The sequence below is a fragment of the Haliotis rufescens genome, unplaced genomic scaffold (assembly GCF_023055435.1).
Source record: "Haliotis rufescens isolate VD_foot unplaced genomic scaffold, xgHalRufe1.0.p SCAF_13, whole genome shotgun sequence".
NCBI classification, from domain to species: Eukaryota; Metazoa; Mollusca; class Gastropoda; order Lepetellida; family Haliotidae; genus Haliotis; species Haliotis rufescens.
In genome coordinates, this window is record NW_025963813.1 from 16948819 (window position 1) to 16968284 (window position 19466).

General features: G+C 38.7%; 1 long non-coding RNA gene across 1 annotated transcript in view; it reads right to left on the reverse strand.

Annotated features, from left to right (window-relative positions):
• The window catches only part of LOC124121941, an 85617-nt gene that overhangs the window by 24892 nt on the left and 41259 nt on the right, over positions 1 to 19466 (reverse strand). The window lies entirely within an intron of this gene.

A 19466-nucleotide genomic window follows, 5' to 3' on the forward strand; every position in this document is an offset into this window, starting at 1 on the left:
TTATAACATACTAGTTCAAGAATGAAACATATTTTATGAACAATATATATTATCTATCAGAAAGATTGGTTACAGACCCCGGGGAACCAAACCTAAGGCAGCTAACTGGGTATCATGGGGACCAAACATTGGCTTCCCACATGATGTTCTGGACAGTTTTCAGTCACTACCTCATGATCAGCTACCAGTGGGATTGTGAAAGTTAGCCAATACACACTCACATATGATGTAGAGTGAGTGAGTGAGTGAGTGAGTGAGTGAGTGAGTGAGGTTTAACGCTGCTTTGAACAGTACTCTAGTTATATATATCGCAGCGTGTCCCAAGCTTAATTTTGGCGGAAATCCCAAAGTGACGTTTACCACTTTGGTGAAACCCATGAGCACTGGAATATTGATAAAAACGGCGTAAAACAAGCTCACTCACTCATAGAACTTGACCATGCAGCTTTGGATGCTTCCGATTTATTTGGCACTGACATTCCCTGGCAACTACTCAGTTTTCTGACTCTAGATATACACTGAGATGAAGTGTGAAGGCTCATTCGTCTAACGTTCTGATCGTCTATGGGATATTCCACATTACAGATTGAAATAAAAATACAGCAAAAAGGGTTTGGGTGATCCTGGCACAGTCGGGCTTGTTAGGCTCATCATCAGCTCAGGGTCCTTGCCCCCTCCCTCTACACGCAGCCCAGACAACGAATGGGACTTCTCCCAGGAAGCGCTGTCAAGTCAAACCCAACAAGAACTTTTCGGAGAATGTGAAGTCTCCCCAACACTGAAGCCTTCTGTATTACCCAGATTGTCAGAAGGGCTGTATTCCTGGTAGCAAACCCGGGTACTCTCCCGTTGTCAGTCAACAAATTGGGATGTACCAAACCTAAGGCACCGAGAATAATTTCGAAAGTGAGGTCTGCATATTTGCCATGTTTTGCCTGAATCTTCTCAATCACATTAGTCAAAACACACAAGCATTGCGAAGACGGTAATACAACGATCGAGCCACACCATCATGTCGCTGAAGTTACTGTGTTTGTGCCAAAGCTGGACATCCACTCACAATGTGTTCGACAGCCTCATCACATTTATTGCATAATCTACATTTCATAATTTACATTTTGATGCAAAAGTGACTGGTTCTGAGCAGCAAAGCCTTCTGTTTCACTTTTCAGGCTAGCCGACTTTATCCAGTCAAATCACCTGTCTTTGGGAGTAGTATTGTTCGACCTTTGCACAACCAAGGCAAAACATCCCCTGTATCCACAAGAGAATTTAAAGTAATGGTGTTTGGATTCAAGGAAACAGTTTCCAATACAGTTATGATGATGGTGATGATGATGGTGATGATGATGATCATTATTATTATTATCATGATGATGATGATCATCATCATTATTATTGATGTTCCTGCTGCTTCCTCAAATGCTTAATGTCAACGTTTGTTGTATATATTGTAATGGGTGAACTTATAATCTCATTTGTATAGTGGGCGAATTATAACTCTCTCCGTCGTCTTCAAAATTTTTAATACTAAGAGAATAGCGGCTCTAGGAATCTGTCGGGTAAAAGAAAGTATACACCCATGTTTGATGCTGGCTCTAGGAATCTGTCGGGTAAAAGAAGATATACACCCATGTTTGATGCTGGCTGAAAATAAAGCAAACAAAAAATGGTTATTCGATGGTGTTGTATTTAATACGGGTACCTTAGTTGTGTTTGAACCTAAAGTTTGCAGTGTTTCGGTGATTGTTTTCAGCCTATCAACATTTTAATAACGTTCGTAATTTTGTAGGTCAAATCCAATTGTCAAATGTATACACCCTGCGTTTGCCCTGCCGTTTATATAGGAGTACAAAGGGCATCCACAAACCAGCCTTTCAAGTAACTTCGTGGGGTTCCTTGCATCTTGACACCAGCTGTGAAGCAGGAAGCTGGATACCATGACCAACACGATAGGTACACAAACAATGTTCGTTGATATCACGCTCGTTGACTTCTCATTTATTGTTGCTGCACATGCCAAGCCGAACAACGCGGGTGTTCATTTCTGACATGTCAGAGAGGTTTGTTTCACCCTGTTTCTGGGATACCCTGGTCAATTTGATGAATGTGTTCTTCTATGAAAAATTCGAATGACATTTACAAACCACATGTCGGATGTCAAGGTCATTTTCAAGTATTACTCGAAATCAAGAACATGGAATGTTTTAAAAAATATATTCAGAAAAAATCAGGTTCACAGTCTCCATTCTGTCTGGCTGTGTCATGTCAGATACATGCATGCCCTATGCTAGACAATGGTCTTGGCATGTTAGACAATGGTCTTGGCATGTTAGACAATGGTCTTGGCATGTGAGACAATGGTCTTGCAAAGTAAGATAATGGTCTTGGCATGTTAGACAATAGTCTTGGAATGTTAGATAATGGTCTTGGCATATTAGACAATGGTCTTGGCATGTTAGACAATAGTCTTGGCATATTAGACAATGGTCTTGGCATGTTAGACAATGGTCTTGGCATATTAGACAATGGTCTTGGCATGTTAGACAATGGTCTTGGCATATTAGACAATGGTCTTGGCATATTAGACAATGGTCTTGGCATGTGAGACAATGGTCTTGGCATGTTAGACAATGGTCTTGGCATTTAGACAATGGTCTTGGCATGTTAGACAATGGTCTTGGCATGTTAGACAATGGTCTTGGCATGTTAGACAATGGTCTTGCAATGTTAGATAATAGTCTTGCAATGTTCGACAATGGTCTTGGCATGTTAGATAATGGTCTTGCAATGTTAGACAATAGTCTTGGCATGTTAGGCAATGGTCTTGGCATATTAGACAATGGTCTTGGCATGTTAGACAATGGTCTTGGCATATTAGACAATGGTCTTGGCATGTTAGACAATGGTCTTGGCATGTTAGACAATGGTCTTGGCATATTATATAATGGTCTTGGCATGTTAGACAATGGTCTTGCAGTGTTAGATAATTGTCTTGCAATGCTGGGCACAACACTTGCAATGTTAGACATTAGTCTTGCAATTTGAGACTATGACTTTGAGATTTTAGACAAAAATCTTAACGTGCATCATTGTCATGCCTTGATAATTCTTTTAAAAATGATTTATGCAAATAAAATGCTACGTTCGTCTAATATGGAGTCTTATGGGTACCATGTGTAACAGTTAGATGTTTTGACCAAACTGTTTATAAATATGTACATAATATACTTAAAAATTATAATATCTTTGCAGCTTTGGCGTCATCGTTGTTTAGAGGATTACAAATAACTAGACATCATATGTAGGAATATGCATTCCCTGAAAGTTACCATTGCCCTTGGTGTAATCACTGGGGTGGAGGAGTGCTGGGATTTTGTGTGGAGATTTCTTCAGCTACATCTGGCTGTCACGTATTGAATCAACCACAAACACAAATGAAGTTGTAATAAAGATTTATTCCCTCCCTTAAGTTAATTTTAAAACCCAATAACAATATTTAAATACAAACTAATACCAAATTAACAAACACAACTAACTAAACTAGCTTCTCCTACAACTAACAATACTACCATCTACTACTTATACTAATATCTTAATACTAACAGTACAAATGTCTACTACTAATAATACAACTATCTACTACTAACAATACAACTATCACGATACACTATCCTAATACTAATAGTCTACTTTTAACAATACTAACACTAATACAAATGTTCTAAGAATAACACAACTAATACACAGTAATAACTTTGTGGGTGTACATATATACAACAATACAACAACACAAAAACACACCCCCCCAAAAAAAAAATAAAAAAAAATAGAAAGATACAAAGCCACTCCACTGTCACTGTCACACAGTGACTTTGGAATCTCTGATGTTACTGAGCAGTTCACACTAGAATTCTTCCTCGTAATATCGAATGGTGATCTTTCCACCTAGGCGATGTTGTCACCACGGAGTTAAGGGTGCCACGGCTGTGTTCATCCTTTGATGTGCACACGGAAACGGAGATACTTCTCTCCTTACGTGATGTTGGAGGTTGATACTTCCTCCTATGTACTATCGGGGGTACTTCTTCCCTCCTACGTACTATAAGGTTAACCGGCCAGTTCCGGGACACTACAATATAATATAAGCAATTACAGTTACTGAGGTATGTGTCACTACCTCACAATACATACAACAATGCACCAATACTCTGATTTACATATTACTGAGTTGAACTGTTTATACTTTGATCATGTTGTGGTTATTGTTACAGTGGCTTTACGTTATTACAATCAATATGTGTATATAATTACATTTGAAAACAATACATAACTCAAAATTCTATCCTCTAAAATACAATTCTACATGAAACAATAAATGTAAAAACTTACGCCAACCAGAGTAGAAGTCTCCCACAATGTTAGTCTATGCCTTACATGACCATACTGATTCTGGCTGACTGTACAAATTATTTCCCTGCCCCGCTATTTAAACTGACCCCAAAGCCCAAGCTACCCCTGACCTCCCTATTGTTACACCAATTAACTCCCCAGCTATCACCCGTACCCAGCCACGCTTCCCTGAACCTAACTTGTTCCCATAGTATTACCTGACAATATCTAAAAACAACCCGCTAAGCTTAATATACTAATGTAACCATACCATGATACATCTATCTGAACTACTAACATATAATTAATATATACAAGATTATCTGTGATCTTGACATCACCTCCCCACTTAAGTTAATTGTACCTGAGCACAATTATATACAATGTATTTTTGTGGCAGTAATATATCAAATGGTCCCTTAGAATAAAAGCGTGAGTAACACTACTTTGAACAGTTTTTCAGTTCTTTCACGGCGTCTAAGCTTGATATGGGAGGAAAGCAAAAGCGAAGCAAGTTGTGCACGTTCACTTTTTGACGAAACCCACAGCCATGGTTATGGTGCTAGCCTAGAAACAAAGGGCGAAGCTGGAACGATAGATGGGGTTTCTGGCAGGTCTAAAGGACCTAACTATGCACAGCGAATTGATGCACCTCACCCATTTTGTTGCATGTATACATTTTTATTACTTAATGTGGGAGGTTTTTCAGATGATCACAGATAGGAAAGAAAAATATTATATTTAATGCAAACTGTATATACAAACTGATTGCATGGTGTTTGTAACGAATACCTCGGTGGTACATGTGTAGTTTCAAGATGTTATCAACATATTTTCACTCCGTGATAATTCTTGCCAACCAAACAGAAATACAGACACCCGTAGAAGATAATGTTCTTACAACTGTACTATTAAGAAAGTGGCACGGATGACCCAATGGCTCAAGGCGACGTTATTATCTACGAGGAGTTACTCCCCTTAGTCGTGACCGGATCTTCTTGTCATGGGTCCTTCCGTACGACCTATACTCCGCCAACAAAAGCAACCTGAAATTACTGTTCTCCTTCATGGTCTACGTCTACGACTAGTAGACAGTATTTCCGAACTTCTCCTATTAACGGTCTTATGATCTGTCTCCTAAAGGGGAGATGGGCTAGCCTAGTTGTTAAAGCGTTCGCTCGTCACGCCGAAGAACCAGGTTTGATTCCCCACATGGGAACTTTGTGTGAAGCCCATTTCTGGTGTTCCCCGCCGCGATATTGCTGGAATATTGCTAAAAGCGGCGTCAAACATCACTCACTCTCCTCAAATCCACAAAATCCATGTTCCAATGAGTCAGATCCAGCTTCAGCTTACAACTGCGTTTTAAACCTCTTCATGAGAACTTTGGGATGAAAAGTTTTATTCCTTCTCTAGGAATAAGAATAAAACCTTTCATATCAGCTGTCACTACTGAACTGGACAATATATCTCATTTCCACCACATCTTTTCATCAAGACCTGACATTAACAAACCAAACGGAATCTGACACAAATCAATTACATAATCAGTAAAACTATAATATAATATAATATAAAAAGCACAATACGACACTCACAAATCTTTATTTACAAATTTACGCAAATATGCTGACACGGTTGCTAGCGCCACTGTCATGAGCTTCAAAACGATCTCATTACCAGCTAACATCTCCATTGTCACAACACAAGCAAATGCCATCGTAACAGCTGGGAAATATATCAATAACCAGTCTACACATAAAAGGTTTATATTATTTTCACATGCTCTGTCGTGCCTCCAGACTATTAGCAATATGTCATTAAACATCGACTTTTACATGATGTTACGTTATGTGTGATCTTGCTAATTGCCAATACGTCATCGTCGTTTTTAGTCAGCCAGCCATGTTGGAATCACTGGTAACATAATGGCTGATACTGAAACAAAAGAAAATGTGTAAGACCACGTCTTTTATCATGTAGCGATTACATGACGTTACGTTATGTGTGATCTTGCTAATTGCCAATACGACATCGTCGTTTTTAGTCAGCCAGCCATGTTGGAATCATTGGTAACATAATGGCTGATACTGCAGCAAAAGCAAATGTGTAAGCCACGTCTTTTATCATGTAGCGATTACATGACGTTACGTTATGTGTGATCTTGCTAATTGCCAATACGACATCGTCGTTTTTAGTCAGCCAGCCATGTTGGAACCATTGGTAACATAAAGGCTGATACTGCAGCAAAAGCAAATGTGTAAGACCACGTCTTTTATCATGTAGCGATTACAAACCTGTAATTAGGTGCTACATCAGATATATCATACAAAAGAGTTAGACACACAAGAAGGTGTTAATAAACGTCATGACATTAAACGAACCGAAGGTAATAGCTACTTGGATTGTCAGTCAGATTTGAAGAAGTAATTTTACGACGATGTCTGTCGTATATTGGTCATACCAGGTTACACACTTGAGTCTTTATTTTAAATGTGCGGATCCTCCAATGTACATGCCCTGTGATGAGAGAATCACAATCAAGCACGTTTTGCTTGGCGATGTGGATTTGTCTATCACGAGTCATACAAATGTCAAGGTTTTACCTCTGAAGGGTTGTTTTTATCTCGACAAAGGTTCTTTAATTATTCGTTCTTAAAAGGATTGTATTAATTTATAAAATTATGAATTGTAAAAAGTAAATATATAACGTTAACATCAGAGTGAGTGAGTGAGTGAGTGAGTGAGTGAGTGAGTGAGGTTTAACGCCGCTTTTAGCAATATTTCCAGCAATATCGCGGCGGGGGACACCAGAAATGGTCTTTACACATTGTACCCAAGTCAGGAATTGAACCCGGGTTTTCGGCGTTACGAGCGAACGCTTTAACCACTAGCTAGGCTACCCGACCCATTAACACCAGAGAATAGCCAGTCTCCACTATCCCCCGAAACAGATTCCGTTGGGCTTAAAAGGCAAAATAGCGGTGAAACCTATGAATGGATCACTGATCAGTGATTAAACCCGGTGTTCGAGACAGTTAACATTTCCAGAGACTTCAGTCCACTGAGCAAGTAATATTTTAATTTAGTAAAATAAACTTAGTAACTGAGATGTTTGTTGCTGTATGTTAAAAGTAGCACAAAGAAATGTCCCCCTGGGAGTGTACACAAGACCACATCATACAAAGCAGTTCTTTTCCTTCCATGGTTTAAAATTAATCGTAAGAATACACGTTTGCTTACTTTTCGGCTTATCTTCTCAACAATCATCAGACGCTGTACACAATTGTAGAGAAACACATACTTCTAGGTCTTTGAAAGGCATTTAGAAGTGATACACATGAGGAAGAGAATATATGGATGTCAACTTCTTTATTAAGAGGAACACAACGTTTCGGAGTATATGCTTACTCCTTCATCAGGTGATGTTGACATCCATATATTCTCTTCCTCACATACTTCTATATGATTTTCAGGTAAATGGGTCGGAGGCCTTCAATTCAACAAACCATCTTGATTGTATGCTACAGGATTGTATTGTGCAGTTGGAAAACATACACACACACACGCACGCACGCACGCGCACGCACGCACGCACGCATGAAATGTACTATTCATCTTCTCACCTAAATAACGATGATTGATGGGGGAAGATTGCGTCTCGCCGCGCGTTTCAACCATCTTAAGACTATAGGAACCTCTCCATGCAGAAGAAATCCTATTAAAGTTTTGGTATGGTGGACCTTCAGTCTAATTCATTTTTGAATGACAGTTTATCGATAAATCGTTTTCAATTATGTGGGATTCAGAAGCAACATCATCTTCGGTACTTCGATTTGATCTGCAAATAGCAATATTTCATTTAACAAGATTCATAAAAATTATATAAAATGATGAATTGACATCGACCTACACGAACATATTGAGCTCTCCGTGGGAGCCATATGTGTCAGTGCTAACGTCTTCACCGGTAAAACTGTCTCTGATTGGCTTTATTTCTTTACAATTATTAAAAAAATATAATCTATGATATTAAAGAACTAATCGTCCTGTATGTCAGTCCACCTACGTCGTATGAAGCAACAGCATTAACAGGAAGCGTTGTGGGCTGGACATGAAAAACTGCTCTTATAAAACTCCCGTGGTAAAAAGAGCCTTGGGTACATTGAGAAAATATAATTAGTTCCGTCTAAAAAAGAGAGGATAATTGTGTTTGTTTTTTTACACAAAAAATGTGGAATGAGAAACATTAAGTTTTTGCAGTGTTGTTGATGAGAATTGATCTGACCCTTCTGAACGATAAAAAACATGTGATACCGAAAGTGTGTTTTGTCCCTGCTTACTCAGATGTTACAACTTATTGCTGTTACCAAAGGATGCGTTTATTCTTACATGCATCTTCTGTTACGTAGAGTAACATGTTGGTTAGGCTACAATCATTATTAATAAACCAAAGAAAGCTAATATCGTTAAGTAAGTGAGTAAGTATGGTTTTACGCCGCTTTTAGCAATATTCCAGCAATATCACAGCGGGGACACCAGAAATGGGTACCCATGTCGGGAATCAAACCCGGGTGTTCAGCGTAACGAGCGAACGCTTTAACCACTAGACTACCCGACCGCCCCAGATATCGTTAAGCAGCATTTAGCTGCAGTATCCTTTGTTTGTTAGCTGTTTAACGTTGCAGTCAGCAATAGTCTAGGTACATGACGGCGGCCTGTAAAAATCAAATTTGGGAGGCAAACCACTGATTGATATGATGAGCATCGTCCCACACAGTCGGGGTACAATGCAACTCAATGAACAAAGTCACCGTGCCTGACCACCCCATTCATTTAATCGACTCTTTCGACAAGCAGAAGTTGCTTGGCCAATTCTAACTTGCATCCCCGCGGATAAGCTCTAGTATCAACGAAGACTGTGCCTGACCACCCCATTCATTTAATCGACTCTTTCGACAAGCAGGGGTTGCTGGGCCAATTCTAACTTGCAATCCCCCCGGATAAGCTCTAGTATCAACGAAGACTGTGCCGAAACGCCACCTTGAAAGATTAAAGAGATTGAAATCCATAACCTTCAGCTGCGGTATCCATGAAACCAAGGTTGATTTATAGGAATCAATTTCTTTATTCTTTGAATGTGGCGTATCGATTGCTAGAAGCATTATCAAACAAGCAATCCACCTCTGGGTACACATGGTTATACAGCTGGAATCAAACACAGCAATGACACCATCTATCTATCATTAACACAAATGGGGCCGTGGGGTAGTCTAGTGGTTAAAAGGCTTCGCTCGTCGTCATTCCGAGGCCCGGGTTTGTTCCCAACATTGGTGCTATGTGTGAACCCACTTTATGTGTCCCAAGTCGGGCAATTGCCGGAATATAGCTGATAGTGGTGTAAAAACACTCACTCACTCACTCACTCACGCTTTTTACAGGCTTCGTCCATTGCCATTATCAGTTACGCCATTTGGTTTTGTTTATCTATGTGTATAAGTAATATTTGCCTTTATACCCAGCTATTGATCACTCACTCGATAAAAGTAACAGTCCAGCATATATACCGAAACGTTGCATTGAAATAAGAAAGAAGTTGATATCAAGAAGTCAAGGCTCTCTTCTCAGAAGGATCGACCCGTGGAAAAAATCAAGGTTAGAATTGGTCTTAAGCAGCCCGTGCTTTTCGTAAAGGCGACAAGCGGATCGGTTGGTCAAGCAGATGAACTTGGTTGATGCATGTCATCGCATCCCAATTGTGTGGATCGAAGCTCATGATATTAAACACTCGATTATTTACAGACCGCCATCTTACAGCTCAAATATTGCTGAGTGCGGCGTAAACAACAAACCAACAAACCAATAAATCGTAGAAAGATAATTCTAACTGCATTTGCGTTCCATGCAGCTATGAAAGAAGGACAAATGAGATCATCTCATTTTCAAACAAATCCTCTTCGCTCTAACATCAAGTGACACGGTAAAGACCAACAACATTTAAAATCAATTCCTTCACCTTCAATGGCTGGATGAAGGATAAAGAGTGGTTTCAGATCACATAAGTTTATGTAATCATATGAAAACAGCATTAATGTATTTATGTCAATGTGTGTGAAGAAGTTCACGGAAAACTTGAAAAGGAAGATTTGATTGCGTCATGATGATCAGCCATTAGAGGAACTGTTAGTCATCGTGTCTTGGATTATGATTTTTTTGCACTGCAAAATGATTCTAATCAGGTTCACTTCTATTTAGCTATTAGCTAATATATATTGATCAAAGAGCGCCAGTAAATTATTTCTGAACATGAAATAGTTTTAAATATAAAAGCTTGTGTTCTTTGATTGAGTGACACCTCTGACGAGATTAATTAATTGTAAAAGACTGCATCCTTTGAATGAGTGTCAAAGCTGAATAAACTATGGCGAAGATAGGCACTTTATCACTTTTATGTATTTTCGCAAGAGAACAGCTTGATCATATTTCATAAATTTCCCAAACGGATGAAAAAAATGTTCATAGCTAATTTAGTTATCAAAATTATATCTTCAGTATGGAATCAGTGCCAGGTAATCTTATTTTGTGACTACTGGCGATAATATATCATTCATTTCAAACCATTTCCTTGCCATGATGATGTACGTTTGCTGTCTCCTGGCGTTCAAAGAATATTAGAAATCCAATGGAATTTATGATTCTTATGAGGTCTGACGTTTCTAAAAAAATGTGAATTATTGATGTAATAAACGTTCATACCATTCATACATTGTATGTCTTTCATATAAATGTACAATTTGAACATGATTTAATGTTTTGTCACAACGTATTCAAAGGACGTCACGACATTGACGTCACGCGAGGCAGACAACTTCGGGGCAAGAAACATCCCGTTGGCAATATTGAAAGTAATTTCACCGGGGAACACTTGTAATTTAGAATCAATAGCCATGTTCGTTTTACAGTGATGTAATTCTGAACTTACATTTTGTAAATGATCAAATAAAGTGAGAGTGTCAGATTAGTGCTTTCTCTTTCACATTGCCAATTGTGTGATGCGCTCGTATATCGTACTGACACTGCCCAGCTTTAAAGATGTATTTTAAAACATTAATTTCTATTGAGATGATAGTTTTAATGAAAATATATCAAAGTAACATGACTGGATGTTGCAATGTGACCTGCAGTTTGGGGTGCTCGGATCAATCAATCAATCAATCAATCAATCATACAATATCCGAATCCAGGTGTTGTGTTTACTTTCATGGTTGACATCGTGTGTGGGCAGCGAAAAACGAAACCTGGAGACGGATTGCATCGGGGTGAAGATTTCCCAGAGAAGTGTTTAGGAGTAGTGTATTAAGTGGTGCCGTTTATACGTGTACGTACAGGGATGAAATTCATCACTGCATTGTGTCTCATTACACAACGTCAATGTGAAGATTTCCCAGAGAAGTGTTTAGGAGTAGTGTATTAAGTGGTGCCGTTTATACGTGTACGTACAGGGATGAAATTCATCACTGCATTGTGTCTCATTACACAACATCAATGTGAAGATTTCCCAGAGAAGTGTTTAGGAGTAGTGTATTAAGTGGTGCCGTTTATACGTGTACGTACAGGGATGAAATTCACCACTGCATTGTGTCTCATTACACAACGTCACAGACACTGCAATAAGAAGTCAATGTGAACCGTTAAAGTGACGCCATCGACGTCATGGAGTGCCTGTCTACTGTATATTGAGACCTTAAGTCTCTCGTACATGCAGAGGTGAAGGCGTTGTTGAGAGTTGTACACTGTTATTTAAGTCATAAACGACAAGTGGAGTTGTTTATCGTACAATAAAACACAGCAGGCAGAGTAACGCATGGCGGGCGCAGTTGAGATGCCAACTTTATTTACACCCCCTCTTTAAGGTTGATGTTAAAATGTACAAGCTTTAAATATATTTACCCGTATTTTAATAATGATGGCTCCCTCAGTAGAATCCGACCTCGGCAATGTCGGACAAGTACATTTTATGCACAGGTTGATGTTTCTCGTATATTTTCACAATCCTCTGGTCGATTACCTGTACCTTCTCTCCCATTACCGATTGTCATATCTCTCCCGCTTTTGGATTCGATCGTTCGGCCACCGCGTTTATTTGCGCTGTCCAGTAACGTTACATCAAAAGGGAACAACTCATAAGATACCCCCCTCTCAAAAATAACATCGTCCAATATACGACGTCATCAAGTTGCAAGCGCATGCTCGAATCTCTAGAAATGACGTTATGAAAGAACAATGTTTTATCGTGAAATAAACAACAATTTATTCTTCGTTTTTTTGCGATGTATCGCGTAGCTATGTTATATTGGGCTATCAATGGTCGACTAAACACTGTAGTAAGGTATTACAATATACATGGTGGAAAATTCCACGTGTCCATCGACTAAAAATGTAAACATAACAACTGAAGAACAAGGTTTTAACTGAAACTGTCAGAACACAATAGTATGCAGTCATAATTATTTTTCTATAAAGAGAATTGTCACTGGATCCATATATAAATGATGCTAAATGTAATCAAGTTACCCGGAACATATTATTGCTTTTGTTGAGAGTAGCAATGTTTGTTTCAGGAAAAAGAAGTACGTTAACGGATGGACTAGAGTTTATTATCATATGCAGAAAAATGTCACTTACATTGTTCCATAACTTTTACCAAATGTATGCGTGGACAATGGGCATTTCTTTCTCTAAAGTTTCAGATCAAAATTCATAATTCAGTAATAGTTGAACTCTCGACTGGGGAATACAACAATTGTAACATTCCTTTTGTGAAGTCTGTGTGACACACACAAACATAATGATCTTTTTACCATAACATGTCAATATGGGAATAATTCACTTCAAAATGTCGTTGTGTAATGTCTTGAGTGACAACTAGTTCCAGGATTGGCGTAGAATAACGATTCTGCATACCATTGAACTGGCGTGCTAATCTGAACATGTTAAAAAGATGTGCATCAACCAGAGAACAGGAAAAGAAATCCCAATATCTGCTATTTGTGGTGAAGGAAGGGGGCCACTGACATGTGACAGCTGGATACTTTGAACATCAGTGTTTCTTGCTACAGATGATGTGAGGGTGTGTTGAGGAGAAGGATAGGAGTATCTGACAGGAAATGTGTACCTATCATTTGTCTGACACTGGAATTTGTGATGATTTCTTTATGAAGCTGTACCTACACTTTCCGAAGTACAAGCGTGTACTTAAATAGCTCAGTCTGGCTACCTGGCCAGGACAACCCTATTGAATAAGAGTGAGTAAGCGAGTGAGTAAGTTTGGGTAATGCCGCTTTGAACAGTATTTCAGTAATCACGGTATGTTAGCTTAATGTTGGAGGAAAGCCCGAAATGATACGAAGTGAACATCTTCGGCAATTACCACCTTGGTGAAACCCACAAGCATGGGTATGCTGCTGACAAAACCTAAAACATAATGGGGATGGCATTCAAACTTCTGACCATGATCTTCAAGTCAGTCAATTGTATGCACACATCACACCAGTTCTGAGAAGTCTTCGTTGGCTCCCTGTACGGCAGCGTATGGCATTCAAACTTCTGACCATGATCCTCAAGTCAGTCAATTGTATGCACACATCACACCAGTTCTGAGAAGTCTCCGTTGGCTCCCTGTACGGCAGTGGATGGCATTCAAACTTCTGACCATGATCCTCAAGTCAGTCAATTGTATGCACACATCACACCAGTTCTGAGAAGTCTCCGTTGGCTCCCTGTACGGCAGCGGATGACATTCAAACTTCTGACCATGATCTTCAAGTCAGTGAATTGTACAGCACCAGGGTATATGCAAGAACTAATCACCATCTTTAAGCCAATGATAAGTATTCGGTCAGCAGATCACGTACAGCACACAGTTCAAAGAACATCCAAGACCTATGGCGACAGAGCTTTCCAGAAAGCCGGACCTGTTCTGTGGAACTTTCCATTTATCATCAGAAATCAAGCCAATCTGAACTCATTCAAGATACAACTCAAAACCTATCTGTTTGCACAAGCCTAGAACTACAAGTTTGGAAAGGTAGCTATGTGAATATCTAATTTATCATGTACAGATTAAAATAAAAAATCACATAAGTGTCAAAAGGGACAGAAAATTCAATAATATAAATAATTTCATAAGATTTATCAAAAAGGACAAGATCAGGTTTGTTGGCCTGGATACGTCTGAGGCTGTATACGGGCCTATTCCAAAGAATTTTGTATTTATCATTTTCCATGACGCTCTCTTCATAGTCTTGGTCGTGACCTCTGTGTCAAAACAACAAGCATGGCAAAGACGGTAATACAATTATTGAGCTACACCATCATGTCGCTTAAGATACTGTGTTTGTGCCAAAGCTGGGTATCCACTGACAATGTGTTGGACAGTCTCATTAAATTCATTGCATAATCTACATTTCATATTTACATTTTGATGCCAAATCACACATAGACGGTTTCAATGGGAGGTGACTGGTCCTGAGCAGCAAACAGAAAACCTGCTGTTTCACTTTTCAGGCCAGCCAAATGACTCTACAGGGTTGCTGATCTTCACAACACACTGCACATAAACTTGATGCAGTGGTCGCTCAGAAAGCCTCATATTGAAAAACTGAGTCTGGGCCGACTTGATATTATTATTATCAGTAGTAGTAGTAGTAGTAGTAGTAGTAGTAGTAGTAGTATTAATAATAATAATACTAATAATACTAATAATACTAATAATTATAATAATAATAATAATAATTCATAGTGATACCTCAACAACATAACACACGTTTAACGTTTGACTATAAACATAGCTGTAACATATCTATCGATCGTAATGTATTGTCATAAATACATTTTTCTGCGCATTATATAATAAGTATACACCTTTATGAAGTAAATGCTAATCACCTATCAGCGCCAATTAACTGTTGGCTTCCCTTGTTAAGTTTCATCGTTGTTATCTTACAGGTACGTATATATGTTCTCTACTTCAAAACATTTATTCCCCGGATGAAGGAGTAAGTATATACTCCGACACGTTGTGTTTCTCTTAATAAAGAAGTTGACCTCCATACATTTTCTTCCTTACGTGTTTCACTTCCAAATGCCATTCAAAGACAAGTACATGAAGTAAGTAAAGAGTACAATTAGGCATGTAGAGTCTGAGGAATTGTCAATAATTATAAGACCTGAATGATTCATGATTTTGTATCACCTTTTATTGGTAAACATAACCCCCCTTTCCAAACACGACAGCCATTAAATCACTATGTTCATGTAGGGTTCTTAGTTGTTCATTAAGTGTAGGTTATATGTACTAGATCCAGACCATTTTTTTCACACAGTTCTTAATCTTGCCTCAGAGACAGCGCTTCAAAAGGTACAAACTTGGCGTGCATTTACACATCATTCGAGCTCATGTTTTAGTCATCAAAGGGTGGGACTGTGGTGTATCTCATGACCAGATAGGTACTGTACAGATTGGAATAAAGTAAACATGTCGCAATAGGACACCGTCATTTGAAAAAGAAGCCGAACAAACGTCTACTTGAAGCAGTCAATAAAAGCTTGATTTCCCAAGACTAACCTAATTCGCCTCTGGAATTCGTTCATTCACAAATAAACGTCGGTCCCCGCACTGCAATCAATTAAACAGGACGCTGGATTTTCTTCATAAGACTAGAATTTACTAAATCTAAATGAAATTTCCCTTTGAAACCGGTTTTATTTGATGACTGAGAGTCTTGTCTGGTAAGCAAATGCCAGGAGGGATGAAATGAAATCCTGTAGACCAGACGTTCAAGCAGATAACAGACAGTTCACGAGGTGATGAATTTTCCCCTGACTGCGTTCATTATGAAGTTGTTTAATGACCCTGACAACAATTATATTTCAAATATTAATGACATTATATATGCTATATCAGTGATATTACATACACCAAGTATACGTGACTACTTCCGTGGGACGGGCACCGACCTGTTTCCAGTATCACTCATGGCAGAATCTACAGTGGATTTTGTGACCGTTTTCAACTTCAGATATATTTCAAACAAAAACTGTCGTCTTCAAATCCGATCGAGGTAACACAGCACTCAGCAATATTACAACTGCATGTATATGACGGCGGTCTGTAAATAATCGGGTCGGGGCCAGACAATCCAGTGATTGACATCATGAACATCGATCTACGCAATTCGGATACAACGACATGCATCATCGAAGTCAGCGAGCCTGACCACACGATCCTGTTAGTCGCCCATTACGACAAACATGGTCGCCTGTTACAGCATGGGTTGCTGAAGACCTATTCTCTTCCCGGATCTTAACGGGTTTTTAGTTTAGAAATCTTCGAGCACTACCAAGGGAGAAATGGGCTTCACACATGGTACACAAGTGGGGAACCAAACCTCGGCGTGACGAGCGAATACGTTTGACTACCCCACCACCCCTGCAATTAACTAAAGCCCGTGAACCTTCAAGAGGGAGTATTGTGTTGTCCCCACTTCCAGGATATACAGACAGTGTAAGAATACCAAAAGAGAATGAACGAAGATGGTGCCCTATATCACATCGAGATGCCATCTCTACTTAGTTTGGTATGACAGTCTCTTCCTGACTGAACTACACCCCAATCGACGAGTAAAGAAGTAAAGAAACATAATCAGGGCGAACCGGGATTCGAACCCACAACCATAGGTTTCTGGCGTGCCCAAGGGACACAACTCTCCACAGGGAATCGCGGCGCCTAAGACATCATGGAAACCCCTGCCCCATGTTTGAAGTTGATTTGTTTGGACGCGTTCAGTACAATCAGTTTTAGTTGATAAGGAATCAGTTATTTGTAATTAGGCAGTATGTGTTAATTCCTTAAACTTCTTAGAAAAAATACCTTTGCTTCATGTGCATCTCTTCTCTATAGTAGCCAGTTCGTCATTTTTTCCTGAACATCTAGATTAAGACTAATTTGAGTTCAAAGATCTTTCTTTTGACAAACCATTTTCCATTTGATGTCAGCAGCGACTGATTATTCAAGATGTAATTCCGGAGTCTGCGTATTATTTTTTGTTTATGTGATGTGACATCAGCAGGTGATGCTTCCAATGATTGGCCTCAATGCTAGCCACTCCACACACCTTGTTTAAAAATGTGAAATCAATTGTGGCTGCAAGAAAGCCTGACGTCATCACAACATGGCATTCTCTATCTAATAGGTAGCATCTTTTGTACACAGGGAAAACTGCTGCCCACAGCAAAAGAGCCTAATACATTTATTACATATGTGTTTTAGATTCAACGCTGATGGTTATCTATCCTTACCAACACCAATAGGTATTACTCATTATGTCAAAGAACTTTTTTAAAGTCATCTAACACAAATCAGTTTGGTGATTATATTTTAGTAATTGATCATGAAAAACAGAAAATCGGTTTCATTTGATTTTTGGTTGTGTAAATAAAAGCAACAATACCTTTTCCGTATTCACAAGAAATCTCTGCTAAAAGCAGAGTGGATTGAACGATTCCGACAGTATAATGAGGATGTGTTTATGAATCCCTATCAAATAGTGATGATACCAGGTGTTCGCGAAAAGGTCAGCGTATCCTGCTCAACCGATGGGAGCCCTCACGCCAAGGCAAGTCAATTTGTACCTGAAAAAACATGGTAACATATGCTTTGGACATCATAATCAAGATAATCTGTACCACTAAAAATATTTTGGAGGATTATACAGTCTACTATACCGTATTGATGCTATTGACCCCGTTTAAAGCAATCTATTTCACAATGAAGCCCTTGCAACCCCAATTTTCCAAATGCTTACGTCAATGTCCTCAAATCGTTGTTTAAATCCCGTGGTTCCTCTCTTATGTTAATAGTTTAGAAGGTTCAAAATAATACATGGTCCCTACTGTGATATCCCAATGCAGAGGCAATAATGTGTGTTGCCAAGGAAAACTCACCACAAATAACTACTACAATCTAAAATTGTTTAATGTACAAGTCCTAGACTTCTGAAGGTTATATTCCTACTTACTGGCAAAAATACATCATCATAAAAAAACAGCGATTGATTTCTATATATGTGTAACTTAACTTAAAGGACGTTCTGTTGAATTCCTATAACATAAAACCCGTGAATATGTTTCATAAATTGTTTCCAAATATTGTATGCTCAAATATGTTTTACAACTTGTTTTTAAATAAAACTTTGCATTAATGACTAAATTGTAAATATATTAACTTGGTCTCGTCGCTATATGGCTGAAATAATGCCGATGCAACGTTAAATTTTAACTCACTCACTCACTCACTTTAAGCTGACACACTGACATCACGGAGATGCAGTTAAACCCTATTCACAAACAAGCTAATATTTGCCATTGTAATTTTTTCTTTTGTTGAATAAGTTTATTCCTTTTTATAGTCTTCCTTTATTATTTACTACATTTGTGTAATCTCAAAATTACTGCAATTACTTCGAATACCCTCAATTCAAGGTCATATTGTATACTCCCCAGGAAGCTGAGAATGAATATCAAGTGCACACTGATCCGTTGACCGGGGTAATTATAGTGTAGCGCTATGAGTATGGTGAATGGATTTTTGCGCATAATAAGGGCACATATTATTATTATATTATGTTCAAAATCAGTTGATATAACATATGGTGAATAACATGAGGTGTTTATGGCATAATGTAAAGCTTAAAAAAAGTGTGTGAATAAGGTTTTTCATCAACGAAAAGTGCAAAGGTTTGTTTCATTTCGGAAGTAAACGTCACAGATAAGAAATACTAATGCGCAATGACTGATGAGCGTGGGTTGCGTCCACCTTTTCGACTTAACCTTTCTATAAAATGTGAGTGAGTGAGTGAGCTGGATTAACGCCTCTTTGAACAGTATTCCAGTTATATCACGGCGTGTTAGCTTAATGTAAGAGGAAAGCCGGAAGTCATGCAGGTCTCAGACGTTTACCACGTCGGTGAAATCCACTAGCACGGGTATAGTGCTGACAAACCTAAAGACATAAT